Here is a 17335-nt window from a genome sequence, read left to right as displayed (position 1 = left end):
ATGTGGGGCTCGAACCCACAAACCATGAGATTATGACCTGAGCCAAAGTCAGAAACTTAACCGACTGAGCCATCAGGCATCCCTATCATGTTTTTAATCCATCCTCCAATCTCTGCATTTTGATTGAAGGTTTAATTAATTTATATTTTATGTAATTGCTGATAAGGATTCACTTCTATTTGGTTTTGGCCCTTATTACATTGATCACTGCTGTCTTTTGTGGTTAACTGACTTTTTGTGGTGCACTATTTTGATTACCTTCTCATTTCCTTTTGTGTATATTTTCAGATATTTTTGTTGTTGCCATGAGGATTACATTTATCATCACCTTATAATACTCTAGTTTTAACTGATACCAATATAATGTCAGTAGCATACAAAAACTGCTTTTAGCATCTCTGTCTTCCCTTTATATGGTCAAAGATTACATCTTTATATATTATGTTCTAAATAATATAGATTTGTGATTCATTTCCATGCATTTTAAATCCTGTAGGAAATAAAAAAGTGGAGTTACAAACCAAAAATATAATAATTTGGCATTTAGATTTGCCCATATAGTTACCTTAACCAAAGATCTTTATTTCTTCATATGGGGTTGAGCTACTGCCTCATGTCCTTTCATTTCAACCAGATGCATTTTAACCTGTTAGCGTTTCTTTAGGTTAGGTGTAATGGTAACAAACTCCTTCAACTTGGATTTCTGTATTCGTCTCAGAATCTGTCACATTCTTGAAGGACAATTTTGCTGAATATTGTATTATTGGTTGATAATTTTGTTCCTTTCAGCACTCTAAATATGTAACTCCACTGCCTTTTGGCCTCTATAGTTTCTGATAAGAATGAGTTGTTTATCTTTTTGAGGATCACTTGTAGGTAACAATTTACTTCTCTCTTGCTGCTTTCAAGTTTCTCTTTTTTTCTTTTGACAATTTGAGTATAATATGTCTTTTAATTTTTTTTCAATGTTTATTTATTTTTGGGACAGAGAGAGACAGAGCATGAACGGGGAAGGGGCAGAGAGAGAGGGAGACACAGAATCGGAAACAGGCTCCAGGCTCCGAGCCATCAGCCCAGAGCCTGACGTGGGGCTCGAACTCACAGACCGCGAGATCGTGACCTGGCTGAAGTCGGACGCTTAACCGACGGCGCCACCCAGGCGCCCCAAGTATAATATGTCTTAATGTGGGTCACATTGAGTTTATCCCATGGGATTTATTAAATTTATATGACTTTCACCAAACTTGTGAACTTTTCAGCCATTATTTCATCAAATATATTTTTGCCCCTCCCTCTTTCTATTAATCCCCATCTCCCTCTCTCTCTCCTGCCCTCTTTTTCTCTATTCTCCCTTTGGGACTCACATAATATTTCTATTGCTTTTTCTTGATGGTATACCATAGGTAACTTTTCCATTTTTTTCATGATTCTCTGGTTACTTATCATATATTTAATTATCATATTATTTACCATTATCATATATTTAAATTCCTTTATTCTGTCTTATGCCTATGCAAATTTGCTGTTAATCTCTGTAGTTTTTTTTTTTTTAATTTCATTTATTATACTCCTTGGCTGAAAAATCTGTTGGGTAACTTCTTTTAACATACAGTGTTATATTAGTTGCAGGTGTTCAGTATAGTAATTCCACAATTCTATACAACACCCAGTGCTCAACATGACAAGTACACTCAATAACCATCACTTATTCACCCAACCCCCCACACACCTCTTCTCTGCTGTCATTTTGTTCCATATAGATAAAAGTCTATTTCTTGATTTGTGTCTCCCTCTTTTATTTCCTTTGATCAAGTGTTTTGTTTCTTAAATTCCACCTATGAGTGAAATCATGGGTTTATCCTTCTGTGACTAATTTATTGGACAGAATTATACTCTCTAGTCCATCCACTTCTTTGCAAATGGCAAGATTTCAATCTTTTTATGGCTGAAAAATATTCCATTGTATGTGTTTAAATATCTTTATCTATTCATATATCCATGGAACATGGGCTGCTTCCATAATTTGACTATTGCATATAATTCTGCTATGAATATAGGAGTGCGTGTATCACTTTGAATTAGTGCTTTTGTATTTTTGTAATGAATAGCCAAAAGTGTAATGACCAGACATAGGGCAGTTCTACTATTTTTTTAATTATGCATGTATGCATTTAGTTAGTTAGTTAGTTAGTTAGTTTCAAGTTTTTAAATTCCAGTTCATTATCATAGAGTATAATATTACTTACAGTAATAGAATTTAGTGATTCATTGCATATATATAACACCCAGTCCTCATCACAAGTGTACTCCTTAACACATCACCATTTAGACCACTTCCCCACTCATGTCCCCTTCAGGAACCATCACTTGGTTCTCTACATGTAAGAGTTTGTTTTGTGGTTTGCCTCTTTCTTTTCTCTGCTATGTTCTTCTATATTGTATCTTAAATTCTACATACTGAGTGAAATCATACGGTATTTGTCTTTCTCAGACTGACTTATTTCCTTTACCATAATACACTCTAGCTCCATTCACCCCTATGCAAATGGAAAGATTTCATTTTTATAGCTAAATAATATCCCATTGTGTTTTTGCATGCATATATATGTATATATGTATACACACACACATACCAATTCTTCTCTATCCATTCATCAGTTGATGGACATTTTGGGCTCTTTCCATAATTTGGCTATTGTTGATAAGGCTCCTATGAACATTGGGGTGCATGTGCCCCTTCGAATCAGTATTTCTGTATCCTTGGGGTAAATACCTAGTAGTACAATTTCTGGGTTGTAGGGTTGTCCTATTTTTAACTTTTGAAGAACCTCCATACTGTTTTCCAGAGTGGCTGCACCAGTTTGAATTTCCACCAACAGTGCAAGAGGGTTCCCCTTTCTCTGCATCCTCACCAACACCTGTTGTTTCTTGTGTTGTTAATTTTAGCCATTCTGATATGTGTGAGGTGGTATCTCATCATGGTTTTGATTTGTATTTCTCTGATGATGAGTGATGTTGAACATCTTTTCATGTGTCTGTTAGCCATCTGGATGCCTTCTTTGGAAAAGTGTCTATTCATGTCTTCTGTCCATTTCCTAACTGGGTTGTTTTTTGGGTGTTGAGTTTGATAAGTTCTTTATAGATTTTGGATACTAACCCTTTATCAGATAGATCATTTGCAAATATCTTCTCCCATTACATAGGCTGCGTTTTAGTTTTGTTGATTGTTTCTCTTGCTGTGAAGAAGCTTTTTTATCTTGATGAAGTCACAAGTGTCCATTTTTGCTTTTGCTTCCCTTGCCTTTGGCAAAATGTCTAGTAAGAAGTTCCCATGACTGAGGCCAAAGTGCTTGCTGCCTGTACTCTCCTTTAGGATTGTGGTGGCTTCCTGTCATACATTTAGGTCATTCATCCATTTTGAATTTATTTCTGTTTATGGTGTAATAAAGTGGTACAGTTTCATTCTTCTACATGTCATGGTCCAGTTTTCCCAACACCATTTCTTAAAGAGACAATATTTCTTCCACCGGATATTCTATCCTGCTTTGTCAAAGATTAGTTGACCAGAGAGTCATGGGTTCATTTATAGGTTTTCTATTATATTCCATTGATACATGTGTCTGTTTTTGTGCCAGAACTGTAATCTTGATGACTACAGCTTTGTAATATAGCTGGAAGTCAAGAATTATGATGCTGCCAGCTTTTCTTTTTTCTTTTCTTTTCTTTCTTTTCTTTTCTTTTCTTTTCTTTTCTTTTCTTTTCTTTCTTAAATTATTTATTTAAATTCCAGTTAGTTAACACATGGTATAGTATTGGTTTCAGGAGTAGAACCCAGTGATTCATCACTTACATGTAATACCCAGTGTTCATCCCAAGAAGTACCCTCCTTAATGCCCATCACTGATTTAGCACATCCATCAACCCACACCCCTCCAGCAACCCACAGGTTGTTCTATATAGTTATGAGGCTCCTATGGTTTGTGTCCCTCTCTTTTTTTTATCTTATTTTTCCTTCCATTCTGTTATGTTCATCTGTTTCTTTTCTTAAATTCCACATATAAGTGAAATCATATATTTGTCTTTCTTTGGCTGACTTATTTCACTTAGCGTAAACATTCTAATTCCATCCAAGTTGTTACAAATGGCAAAATTTCCTTCTTTTTGATCACTGGAAAAAATATATATACATACCACATCATATATATGTATATACACCGCATCTTCTTTATCCATTCATCAGTTGGTGGACATTTGGGCTCTTTCCATAACTTGACTATTGTTGATAGCACTGATATAAAAATTGGAGTGCATGTGCCCCTTCAAATTAACATCTTTGTATCCTTTGGATATATACCTAGTACTGCAATTTCTTGGTTGTGGGTAGTTCAATTATTAATTTTTTTGAGGAACTTCCATACTGTTTTCCAGAGTGGCTGCACCAGTTTGCATTTCCACCAACACTGCAAAAGGGTTGCCCTTTCTCTGCATCCTCGCCAAAATCTGCTGTTTCCTGAGTTGTTCATTTCAGCCATTTTGACAGGTGTGAGGTGATATATCATTGTGGTTTTGATTTGCATTTACTTGAGGATGAGTGATGTTGAACATCTTTTCATGTGTCTGTTTCCATCTGGATGTCTTCTTTGCAATAGTGTCTATTCATGTCTTCTGCCTATTTATTCACTGGTTTGTTTTGTGTGTGTTGGGGGGTGTTGACTTTGATGCGTATTTTACAGATTTTGTATACTAACCTTTTTTCTGATAAGTAATTTTAAATGTCTTCTCCCATTCCATTGGTTGACTTTCAGTTTTACTGATTGTTTCCTTCACTGTGCAGAAGCTTTTTATCTTGATGAAGTCCCAATAGTTCATTATTACTTTTGTTTCCCTTGCCTCCAGAGACATGTCTAATAAGAAGATGCTGCAGCTGAGATCAAAGAGGTTGCTGCCTGTTGTCTCCTGTAGGATTTTGATGGTTTCCTGTCTTACATTTAGGCCTTTCATCAATTTTGAATTTATTTTTGGTTATGGTGTAAGAAAGTGGTCAAGTTTCATTCTTCTGCATGTCGCTGTCCAGTTTTCCCAGCACCATTTACTGAAGAGACTGTCTTTTTCCATTGGATATTCTCTCCAGCTTTGTTGAACATTAGTTGACCAGAGAGTTGTGGGTTCATTTATGGGTTTTCTATTCTATTGCATTGATCTATGTGTCTATTTTTGTGCCAGTTCCATACTGCCTTGATGATTAAAGATCTGTTATACAGCTTGAAATTTATAACTGTGATGCCTTCAGCTTCATTTTTATTATTCAATATTATTTTATTCTTGATCTTTTCTGCTTCCATAAAAATTGTATTATTGTTTGAATTAGCTCAACGAAGAATGTTGCTTGTATTTGATAGAGATTGCATTGAGTGTGTAGATATCGTTGGGTACTACAGACATTTTAACAATATTTGTTCTTCCAATCCATGAACATGGAATGTTTTTCAATTTCTTTGTGTCTTCTTCAGTTTCATTCACAAGCTTTTATAATTTTCAGTGTAGAAGTCTTTTACCACTCTGGTGATGTTTATTCCTAGGTATCTTATGGTTTTTGGAGCAATGGTAAGTGGGATTGATTTCTTGATTTCTCTTTCATTATTCCTTCATTATTGGTGTACAGAAGTGCAACTTATTTCTGTACATTGATTTTGTATCCTGTGACTTGCTAAAATAATTTATCATTTCTAGTAGTTTTCTGGTGTCTTTCGGGTTTTCCACATAGAGTATCATGACATTGGCAAAGAGTGAAAGCTTTACTACTTGCTTGCCAGTTTTGGATGCCTTTTATTTCTTTTTGTTGTCTGATTACGGAGGCAGGGATGTACAGTACTGTGTTGAACAACAATGGTGACAGTGGACATTTCTGTTGTGTTCCTGACCTTTGGGAAAAAGTTCTCAGTTTTTCCCCATTGAGGATGATATTAGCTGTAGGTCTTTAATATATGGCTTTTATGATGTTGAGGTATGTTCCTTCTGTCTTACTGTCTTGAGGGTTTTTTATAAAGAGAGGATGGTGTATTTTGTCAAATACTTTTTCTGTGTCTTGAGAGGATCATATGCTTCTTTTCTTTTATTAATGTGCTGTATCATGTTGATTGATTCACAAATATTGAACCAGCCCTGCAGCCAAGGAATAAATCCCACTTGATCATAGGGAACAATTATTTTAATGTACTGTTGATTGATTTGCTAGTATCTTAAGAATTTTTGCATCCAAGTTCATCAGGGATACTGTAATTTTCCTTTTTATTGGAGTCTTTGGATTTGGAACCAAGGTAATGTTGATTCTATGGTAATGACCATAGAATGAGTTTGGAAGATCCTTCCATTGCCATTTTTTTCTTTGTAACAATTTAAAAGTCTGGGCCATCTGGCCCAGGACTCTTGTTTGTTGGGATATTTTTGACTACTGATTCAATTTGTTTGCCAGTTATGATTCTTTCAAATTTCTATTTTTCTCCTGTTTCAGTTTTGGTAGTTTATGAATTTCTATGAATCTGTCCATTTCTTCCAGATTGCTCAGTTTGTTGTCATATAACTTTTCATAGTATTCTTATAATTGTTTGCATTTATATGATGTTTATTGTAGTCTCTCTTCTTTCATTTGTGATTTTATTTATTTGGGTCCTCCATTCTTTAGTTTTGATAAGTATGGCTAGGGGCTTATCAATTTTGTTAATTTTTTCAAGAAATCAACTCTTAGTTTCATTGATTTGTTCTACTGGGGGTTTTTTTCTAAATAATTTTTTTCTGCTCTAATTTTTATTATTTCTCTTCTGCTGGCTTTAGTTTTTATTTGATGTTCCTTTTCTGACTCTTTTAGGTATAAGGTTAGATTGCATATTTGGGACCTTCTTGCTTCTTCAGATAGGACTGATTTGCAATATACATTTCTCTTAGGACTGCCTTTGCTGCAACCCAAGGATTTTGGACTTCTGTGTTTTCATTTTCATTGGCTTAAATATATTTTTCATTTCTTCTTTAATTTCCTAGTTAATCCATTTATTCTTTAATAGGATGTTCTTTAACCTCCATATATTTGAGGGCATTCCAATTTTTTTCTTGTGGTTGATTTCATGGTTCGTAGCGTCATGATGTGAAAATATGCAAAGTATGATCTCAATATGTTTGCCCCTGTTGAGGGTCGATTTGTGATCCATTATGTGATCTATTCTGGAGAATATTCTATGTGCACTTGAGAAGAATGTGTATTATGCTGTTTTAGGATGAAATATTCTGAATATATCTATTAAGTCAATCTGGTCCAAGGTGTCATTCAAAGCCATTGTTTCCTTGTTGATTTTCTGCTTAGATGATCTGTCCATTGTTGTAAGTGGGGTATTAGCATCCCCTACTATTATGGTATTATTATCAATCAATTTATGTCTGTTATTAATTGATTTATATATTTGGAATTCTTCAAGTTGTGGGCATAAATACTTACAATAGTTAGATCTTGATGGATAGACCCTTAATTTTGACATAATGCCCTTCCTCATCTCTTATTATAGTCTTTTTTAATCTAATTTTTATGATATAAATATGGCTTCTCTGGCTTTCTTTCAACATCTATTAGCATGATAGCTGGTTCTCCATCCCCTTACTTTCATTCTGCAGGTTTAGAACTAAAATGAGTCTCTTGTAGGCAGCATATAGATGGAGCTTGTTTTGTTTTTGTTTTTGTTTTTATCCATTCTTATACCCAATGTATTTTGTGTGGAGCATGTAGTCCATATACCTTCAGAGTGTATATTGAAAGGTATGAATTTAGTGTCATTGTGTTACATGTAGAGTTGTTTTTCTGATGATGTTCTCTGGTCTTTATAATCTTTGTTGCTTTGGTCTTCTTTTGTTTCTCTACTCAAAGAGTCCCCCTTAGAATTTCTTGCAGGGCTGGTTTAGTGGTCACAAATACCTATAGTTTTTTTTTTTTTTTTTGTCTGGGATAGTCTTTATCTCTCCTTCTATTTTGAATCATAGCCTTGCTGGCTAAAGAATTTTTGGCTGCATATTTTCCCATTCATCACATTGAATATTTCCTGCCATTCCCTTCTGACCTGTTAAGTTTCAGTGGACAGATCTGCTACTAATCCTATGTATCTACCCTTGTAGGTTCAGGACCTTTATCTTCGTATTTTGTAAGTTACACTATAATATGTCATGGTGTTCCCCTGTTTTTGTTGATTTTGAGGGGGAGTTCTCTGTGTCTCTTGGACTTTAATGCCTGTTTCCTTCTATCCCCAGATGCATTCAAAGCAGCTATATATTTTTTTTTTTCAAATAAGCCTTCTGCTCCTTTTTCCTGCTCTTCTTCTTCAGGCTCTCCTATGATACAGATATTGTTACTTTTCATGGAAACACTTAGTTCTCTAATTCTACCCTTGTGATATAATTGTTTGCTTTCCCACTTCTTTTCAGCTTCATTATTTTCCATAATTTTATTTTCTATTTCATGTATTCTCTCCTTTGCCTTTTCAGTCCTCATTGTGACTATCCAATTGGTTTCTCATCTCAGTTCTAGCATTTTTTTTATTGCATACTGACTAGTTTTTAGGTCTTTGGTCTCTGCAGCAAAGGTTTTTCTGGTGTCTTTTTTCAAGCTCTGCTAGTAGTCTTATGACTATTGTTCTAAATTCCTTTTCAGATATATTGCATATATCTGTTTTGAGCAAGTCCCTGGCTGTGATTTCTTCTTCATCTTTCTTCTGGGGAGAATTCCTCAGTCCTGTCATTTTGGCTAAGTTTCTGTCTTTTGCATGTTTTAAAAGCTCTTGTTATGTTTCTTGTACCTGAGAGTACTGCTATATTAAAAAGAGATCATACACTCTCCAGAACCTGGCACTTTAGGAAGTGTTCCTGGTGTATTCTGCTGTTGTGTTTTGGTTGCTCTTTCCCACTGGTCAGTCCTGTATAGAGCTTCTCTGTTCTTGCAGTGGAGAGTGTTTGGATCTTTAAGTAGGTGTGCTTTGATTTGTGTGTTAAAATAAGGCTGGAAAAATGGGAGAAAACACTTATCCCATAAATAGAGAAAAGGAAAGAGAACAACAACAAAAAAAGAATATAGAGAATCAAAAAATATAAGGCTGATTCCGAAGATAAAGGAACAAATGAGGAAAAGAAAAATGAAGACAAAAGAAAGAAATATAGAAGCCTGATCCAAATAAAAAGACAAAAGGAAATGAAATAAACAAACAAGAAACTATGAACCTGATTCCAAAAGAAAAAAGAAAAAGAAAAAAAGTAAGCCTGGTCCTATTTACATGAGAACTGAAGGTGTCATTTTGACAAACTTGATATTCAGTACACTTGGTGCATGGGGGTGCTGGCTGTGCTGGTATTCTGGAGGAGAGGTCTGCTGTGTTGTCTCATAGTCAGTCTTGTCCCAGTAAATAAGAAGTTGCCAGTCACCTGGGGCGAGGTTAGGTGTAAGCTTGTCCCACCTCCACTGGGGGCCTCTGTGATGCTCTCTGAAGCTCCAAAGTCCCATCATGGTGGTATTGGGTGGAAGTGGTGCCACCCCCAATCTCTCATCCATGGACAGTGGATCTCACACCCCCTATTGTTCAGGGAGCCCTTACAGAATAGCAAGGGCCATCAGCTCTCCCTGTATCATAACTCTCCTGCATTTTTTCATGGCGCATTGCTGGGATTCAAGACTGGAAGTCTTAAAGGACCCCATGAACCCTTCCCAATCCTCAGGTGTAGAGACTTTCCACGCTGTGTCTGAAGTCCTTTGTCCCTGAAAAATAGTCACACACCTGTGCAGTGCACAGAATCTATGGTGTAGCACTTCTAAAAGAAGCAAAGGTTATATTCCCTCTGGGTGTGTCTCTGTCTCCTGTTAATGAAAGGCCTTTTGCTGGAGACTGCAGGGTATGTTGTTCTTAGGGAGTACTCTTCCAAAAGTACTCTAAGAAGGGGAATGTTCTCTTCCAAAATGCCCCAGAGATCTCTAGTCAGGACAGGACTAAGCACTCCAGAGCCAGCTCCAACCTCCCCAGGAGTGCCAGCCACAGCCCCACTCTGGAAAAAGTCACGCACTTCCAAAATCTCAGAGTTTGAATTTCAAATGCTGTTTGTAAAACAAACAAACAAACAAACAAACAAACAATACTGCTACACTCAGTATTCCTCACTCCCCAGTGCATGGTCCAGAGAGATTTTCCTCTTGTGCAAACCCGATGCCACACTCTCTCAACCCCTCTCTCTTTCTCTTCCTTTTTTTGTCTCTCCAAAGAAAGGTTTCCCTCCCCTCCATGGCACCGCCATTTTTCTCTCCCCAATTCACTTTCACACACCTCACACCTGCCATGCTGTCTCCCTCCAACCATGGAGATACTTCTGCCAGTCTGCAAATCGATTTTCTGGGTGTTCCAAGTGATTTGACCTCAATACAGCTATGTTAGAGGGACGAAGAAAGCCCATGGTCCTCCTACTTCTCCACCATCTTAGTCTTCTGCTTTCCTTTTTCAAGATGCTTTGGATATTTGGGGTCTTTTGTGATTCAATACAAATTTTAGAATTGTTTTTCTCTAGCTTTGTGAAAAATGATGGTGGAATTTTGATAGAGATTGCATTAAATATGTAGATTGCTTTGGGTAGTATTGACATTTTAATAACATCTTCCAATCCATGAGCATGAAATCTCCCCCCCCCTTTTTTTTTGGTGTTGTCTTCAATTTCTGTCACAAGTGTTCTATTGTTTTCAGAGTACACATCTTTTACCTCTTTTGGTTAGGTTTCTTTCTGGGTATATGACTTTTGGTGAAATTATAAATGGGATTGAGTCCTTGATTTCTCTTTCGGCTGCTTAATCATTAGTATATAGAAATACAATAGATATCTATGCATTGATTTTGTATACTGCGACTTTCATGAATTTGTGTATCAGTTCTAGCAGTTTTGGGTGGAGTCTTTCAGGTTTTCTGGATAGAATATCATGTCATCTGAGAATAGTGAAAATTTGACTTTTTCCTTGTTGAATTGATCCATTTTATTTCATTTTGTTGTCTGATTGCTGAGGCTAGTATTTCCAGTACTATATAAAATAACAATGTGGAGTGTGGACATCCCTGCCTTGTTTCTGACCATAGAAGAAAATCTCTGAGTTTTTCCCCATTGAAGATAATATTAGGTTTGGTATGTTCCCTTTTTCTATACTTTGTTGAGGGCTTTTATCCAGAATGGATGAGGTACTTTGTCAAATGCTTTTTCTGCATCTGTTGTGAGGATCATATGGTGTTTTACCTTTCTTTCCTTAATTTATTTTATCATGTTGATTCATTTGTGAATATTGAACCACCCTTGTGCCTGAAGCATAAATTCCACTTGATCATGGTGAATGATTTTGTGTGTGTGTGTGTGTGTGTGTGTGTGTGAATTATTCTTTCAATGCACTGTTGGATTGGATTTGCTAGTATCATGTTCAGAATTTTTGCATTTGTGTTGATCAGGAATATGATATTGGTTATAGCATTTTTTTTATTTTGGGTTGAGTACTTTTTATGTCTTTTATCTCTGTGGTAACAGACTCCCTGGTGTCTTCAATGCTTTTCTCAAGCCCAGCTAGTATGCTTATGATAATTGGTTTAAATTATGGATTAGGCCTATTATATCTATTTCTATTAGATCCCTGGCTATTACCTTTTCTTGTTCTTTCTTTTGGAATGAATCCCTCCAATTTGGCATTTTTTTTCTGTCATAGGAAAACCTGTTATATTTCCTCGTCCTGAGAGTAATAGCTTAATGAGGAAGGGTCATATATTGTCCAGGGCCTGATGCTTCAGGAAGTGTTTCTGGTGTGTGCTCTGTAAAATCTGCTGCTGTGTTTTAGCTGCCATGTCCCTCAGGTCAGTCCTCTGCAGAGTTTCTCCTTGCCTGCAGTGAGGAATGTTTTGTCCTTGGCCAGAGTGTGGTGAGTTTTAACTAGGTGTGATCTGGCCTGCTTGTTACAAGAGGCCTGATGCTATTTCCACAAGAGCTAAAGCCTTGCAGCACTCTGGTCAGTAGATATGGTACTTGTTGGGGGTTTATGCTAGTCTTCTGAGGGAGGGGCGACTTCTCTGGTTCTCACCCACTTGCCCTAGTGAATTAGCACCATGCATAGAACTGGGTGAAGGACTTGGTATAATCAGTTTTGGCTGACATTATTGGCAATGTGCTGCTTACTAAAGTTAGTTTATGTTGAGAGGCAGGGAGGGAAGTGGCCCCAGCCCTCTCCCTCATCCTGCGTGAGGGTATTCCCCACCTGCAGCTGTCTAGGAATCCCTCACACATGAACAAACAAACTCCCCTTGTCTGTCCCACGCATCCCACCAATTTGTGCCTTCACCCTGTGTCCAGGACATCTGCTCACCCGGGAGTGCAGCACACCTGTATTTTATCCCAGGCAGGCCAGCTGAGTTTTAAAACCCAAACTTTAGTGACATGGTTTGGTGCTCTGGGAAGTGGGTCTCACTATGCTGGGGTGGGTGCCAGTTTGTTCAACAAGGGAAGTCGCACCAACTCCTAGGAGACTGTAGTTTTGAGTAAGGTGCAGCAAAAGGTCAGTGTCCAGGTTAGTCACCCTCAACAGATGCCTCAACAGATGGAACAGGGGAGCATAATAGTGCCTGTAGGCTCTTTTGTCCCTAGAGAGACAATGCCACCTCTCCCAGATGCACTCCAAGTAGGGGGAACTGTCTCTCTCAATGTATCCTAGGGGATCCGTAGATTGCACCACCACTTCAGGGCTATCTGCCCTCCTACTCCACAAGAACACTGCAGTGCCCACTGGGACCCATACCTCCATGACCCTAAAACTCCAGGGTCTAAAACTCCAGTCTTTGAGCTCCCCTTGTTGTAAAAACCATGATAATCAGCCCCTTTAGTTTTCCCAATCAATGGCTTTGGGGAAGTGTTTTCCTTATGTTATCCCTTAACTGTCTGTCTGTCTGTCTCTCTCCAAGATCAGGGCTCCTGAACCTCTGTAGCACCCACGATCCTTTTATCCACCAAATCACATCTACATACCTGCTGCCTTCTACGATGTGGCCTCTTCTCTCCTTAGTTGTGCAATTAGTTCTACCAGTCTTCAGATTGATTTCTTGGGTGTTCAGAATGAGTTGATATTTATCTAGCTGTGTTTGTGGGAAAAGACAATCCTAGGGTCCTTCTACTACTCTGCCATCTTAGTTCCCCCATCGTTTTATTTAAATTCCAGTTAGATAACATACAGTGTAATATTGATATCAGAAATAGAATTTAGTGATTCAACATTGACATACAACACCTGGTGCCAATGAGAACAACTGCACTCCTTAATCCTCATCACCTATTTAACCCATTCCCTGCACCCACTTCCTCTCTGGTAACCCCCATCAGTTTGTTCTCTATGGTTGACATTCTGTTTCTCAGTTTGCCTCTCTCTCTCTCTCTTTTCCCCCTTGCTCCTTTGTTTTCTTTCTTAATTTCACATGTGAGTGAAATAATATTATATTTGTCTTTTTCTGACTTATTTTGCTTTCCATAATACTCTTTAGCTCCATCCACATCGTTGTAAATGGCAAGATTTCATTCTTTTTATGGGTGAGCAATATTCCATTGTAAACCACATTTTCTTTATCCATTCATCGATTGATGGACATTGGGTTCTTTCTATAATTTGGCTATTGTAGATAACACTATAATTTTGTGTTCTTTGGGTAAATACCTAGTAGTGCAATTGTTGGATTGTAGGACAGTTCTATTTTTCTCTTTTTGAAGCACCTCCATACTGTTTTCCAGAGTGATTGCATCAGTTTGCGTTCCCACCAACAGTCCAAGATGGTTCCCCATTCTCTACATCCTCGTCAAGACATGTTGTTTCTTGTGTTGTTGATATCAGCCATTCTGACAGGTGTGAGGTGAGATCTAATTGTAGTTTTTATTTTTATTTCACTGATGATCAGTGATTTTGAGCACCTTCTCCTCTGTATGTTGGCCATATGTATGTCTTCTTTGGAAAAATGTCTATGTATATATTCTGCCCATTTGTTAACTGGATTATTTTATTTTTTGGGTGTTGAGTTTTAGAAATTCTTTATAGATTTTGGATACTAACCCTTTATGAGATATGTCATTTGCAAGTATCTTCTACCATTTCATAGGTAGGCTTTTTGTTGATTGTTCCTTTGCTGTGCAGAAGATTTTTAATTTTGATGAAGTCCCAATAGTTTATTTTTGCTTTTATTTCCCTTGCCTCAGGGGCAGATCTAGAAATAAGTTGTTTTGGCTGATGTCAAAGAGGTTACTGCCTGTGCTCTCCTGTATAATTTTTACAGTTCCAGGTTTCATATTAAATATTTAATCCATTTTGAATGTTTCTTGGGTATAGGGTAAGAAAGTGATCGGGTTTCATTCTTTTGTATGTTGCTGTCCAGTTTTCCAAATAGCAATTGTTGAAGAGACTGATTTTTCCCCCCATTGGATATGCTTTTCTGCATTTTGAATATTAATTGACCAGATAGTTGTGGGATCATTTCTGCATTTTCTATTCTGTTCTATTGATCTGTCTATCGCTGTGTCAGTACTAAACTGTTTTGATTACTACAGCTTTGTAATATAATTTAAGTCCAGAATGTTGATGCTTCCAGCTTTCCTTTTCATTTTCCAGGTTGCTTTTGCTTATTGGGATCTTCTATATTCCATACAAGTTTTAGGTTTGTTTATTCTAGCTCTGTGGAAAATGCTGTTGTTATTTTGATAGAAATTGCATTAAATGTGTAGATTGCTTTGGATAGTATAAACATTTTCACAATGTTTGTTCTTCCAATTGATGAGTATGGAATGTCTTTCTATTTCTTTGTATCGTCTTCAATATCTTTTGTGTTTTATGGTTTTCAGAGTACAGGTCTTTCACCTCTTATTCCTAGGTATATTATGTGGGGGTTTTTTTGTGCAATTGTAAATGGATTTGATTTCTTGAATTCTCTTTCTGATGCTTCATTATTGGTGTAGAGAAATGCAACAGATTTATGTATATTGATATTTTCTCCTACAACACTACTGGATTTGTTTATCATTCCTAGCAATTTTTTGGTGGAGTCTTTTGGGTTTTCCATATATTGTACCATGTCATCTGCAAATAGTGAAAGTTATACTTTTTCCTTGATGATTTGGATGACTTATTTCTGATTGCTGTGGCTAATACATTGAGTACTATGTTAAATAAGTGGTGAGTGTGGACAGCCCTGTCTTGTTCCTGACCACAGAGGAAAAGCTCTGTTTTTCCCCATTGAGGACGATATTAGCTCTTGGTTTTTAGTCAATAGCCTTTATTATCTTGAGGTATGTTCCCTCTAATTCTACTTCGTTGAGAGTTTTTATCATGAATGGATATTGTAGTTTGTCAAATGCTTTTACTGTATCTATTGAGAGAATCATATGGTTCTTATCTTTTTTATTTTTAATGTCGTGTGTCATGTTGATTGATTTGCAAATATTGAATCACCCTTGCAGCCTAGGAATAAATATTACTAGATCGTAGTGAATGATTCTTTTAATATGTTGTTGGATTCATTTTGCTATTGTTTTATTGAGAATTTTTGCATCTATGGCTATCAATAATATTTGTAGTTCTCTTTTTCAGTGAAGTCTTTATCTGATTTTGGTATCATGTTAATGCTGGTCTGATAAAATAAGTTTGGAAGTTTTCCTTCCATTTCTAGTTCTATTGGAATAGTTTTATAAGTATAGATATTAACTCTTCTTTAAGTGTTTGGTAGAAGTCACTTGTGAAACCACCTGGTCCTGGACTTTTGTTTATTGGGAGTTCTTTGCTGATTCAATTTCTTTGTTGGTTATTGGTCCATTCAAGTTTTCTATTTCTCCATGTTTCAGTTTTGGTAGTTTATATGTTTCTAGGAATTTATTTCTTCCATGTTTTACAATTAGTTGCCATATAATTTTTCATAATGTTCTCTTAAAATTGTATATCTGTGTTGTTCATTGTTACTTCTCTTTCTTATTTGTGCCTTTAGTTATTTGGGCCCTTTCACTTGTCTTTTTGATAAGTCTGGCTAGGGGTTTATCAATTTTATTAATTTTTTCAAAGAACCAGCGCCTGGTTTCATTGATATGTTCTACTGATTTTTTGGTTTTTATATCATATATTTTTTAAGCAATTTTTAATGTTCATTTATTTGAGAGGGAGAGAAACAGAGACAGAGACAGAGACATAGAGAGAGAGAATGTGTGGGGAAGGGGCAGAGGGAGAGAGAATCCCAAGTAAACTCTTCACTGTCAGCATGGAGCCTGATGCCAAGCTCAAAGTCATGAACTTCAAGATCATGATCTCAGCTGAAATCAAGAGTTGGACACTTAACTGATTGCACCACCCAGGCATCCCTATATATCATTTATGTCTATTCCAATATTTATTACTTACTTCCTTCTGCTGGCTTTAGGCTTTATTTGACTTTCTTTTTCTATATTGTTTTTTGTAAGTTGAGGGTGCTTATTTGAGATTTTTCTTGCTTCTTTTTTTTAATTTTATTTTTTTTATTTTTTTAAATTTACATCCAAATTAGTTAGCATATAGTGAAACAATGATTTCAGGAGTAGATTCCTTAATGTCCCTTACCAATTTAGCCCATCCCCCCACCACAACCCCTCCAGCAGCTCTCAGATTGTTCTCCATATTTATGAGTCTCTTCTGTTTTGTCCCCCTCCCTGTTTTTATATTATTTTTGTTTCCCTTCCCTTATGTTCATCGGTTTTGTCTCGTAAAGTCCTCATATGAGTGAAGTCATATGATTTTTGTCTTTCTCTGATTGACTAATTTCACTTAGCATAATACCCTCCAGTTTCATCCACGTAGTTGCAAAAGGCAAGATTTCACTCTTTTTGATTGCCAAGTAATACTCCATTGTATATATATACCACATATTCTTTATCCATTCATCCATCAAGGGACATTTGGGCTCTTTCCATACTTTGGCTATTGTGGATAGTGCTGCTATAACATGGGGGTGCATGTTCCCTTCGAAACAGCACACCTGTATCCCGTGGATAAATGCCTACTAGTGCAATTGCTGGGTCATAGGGTAATTCTATTTTTAGTTTTTTGAGGAACCTCCATACTGTTTTACAGAGTGGCTGCACCAGCTTGCATAGCCACCAACAATGCAAAAGAGATCTTCTTTCTCCGCATCCTCGCCAACATCTGTTGTTGCCTGAGTTGTTAATGTTAGCCATTCTGACAGGTGTGAGGTGGTATCTCATTGTGGTTTTGATTTGTATTTCCCTGATGATGAGTGATGTTGAGCATTTTTTC

This window comes from Lynx canadensis, chromosome X, assembly GCF_007474595.2.
Source record: "Lynx canadensis isolate LIC74 chromosome X, mLynCan4.pri.v2, whole genome shotgun sequence".
NCBI classification, from domain to species: Eukaryota; Metazoa; Chordata; class Mammalia; order Carnivora; family Felidae; genus Lynx; species Lynx canadensis.
The sequence above is the reverse complement of the archived record's forward strand: the minus strand, read 5'-3'. Positions refer to the sequence as shown.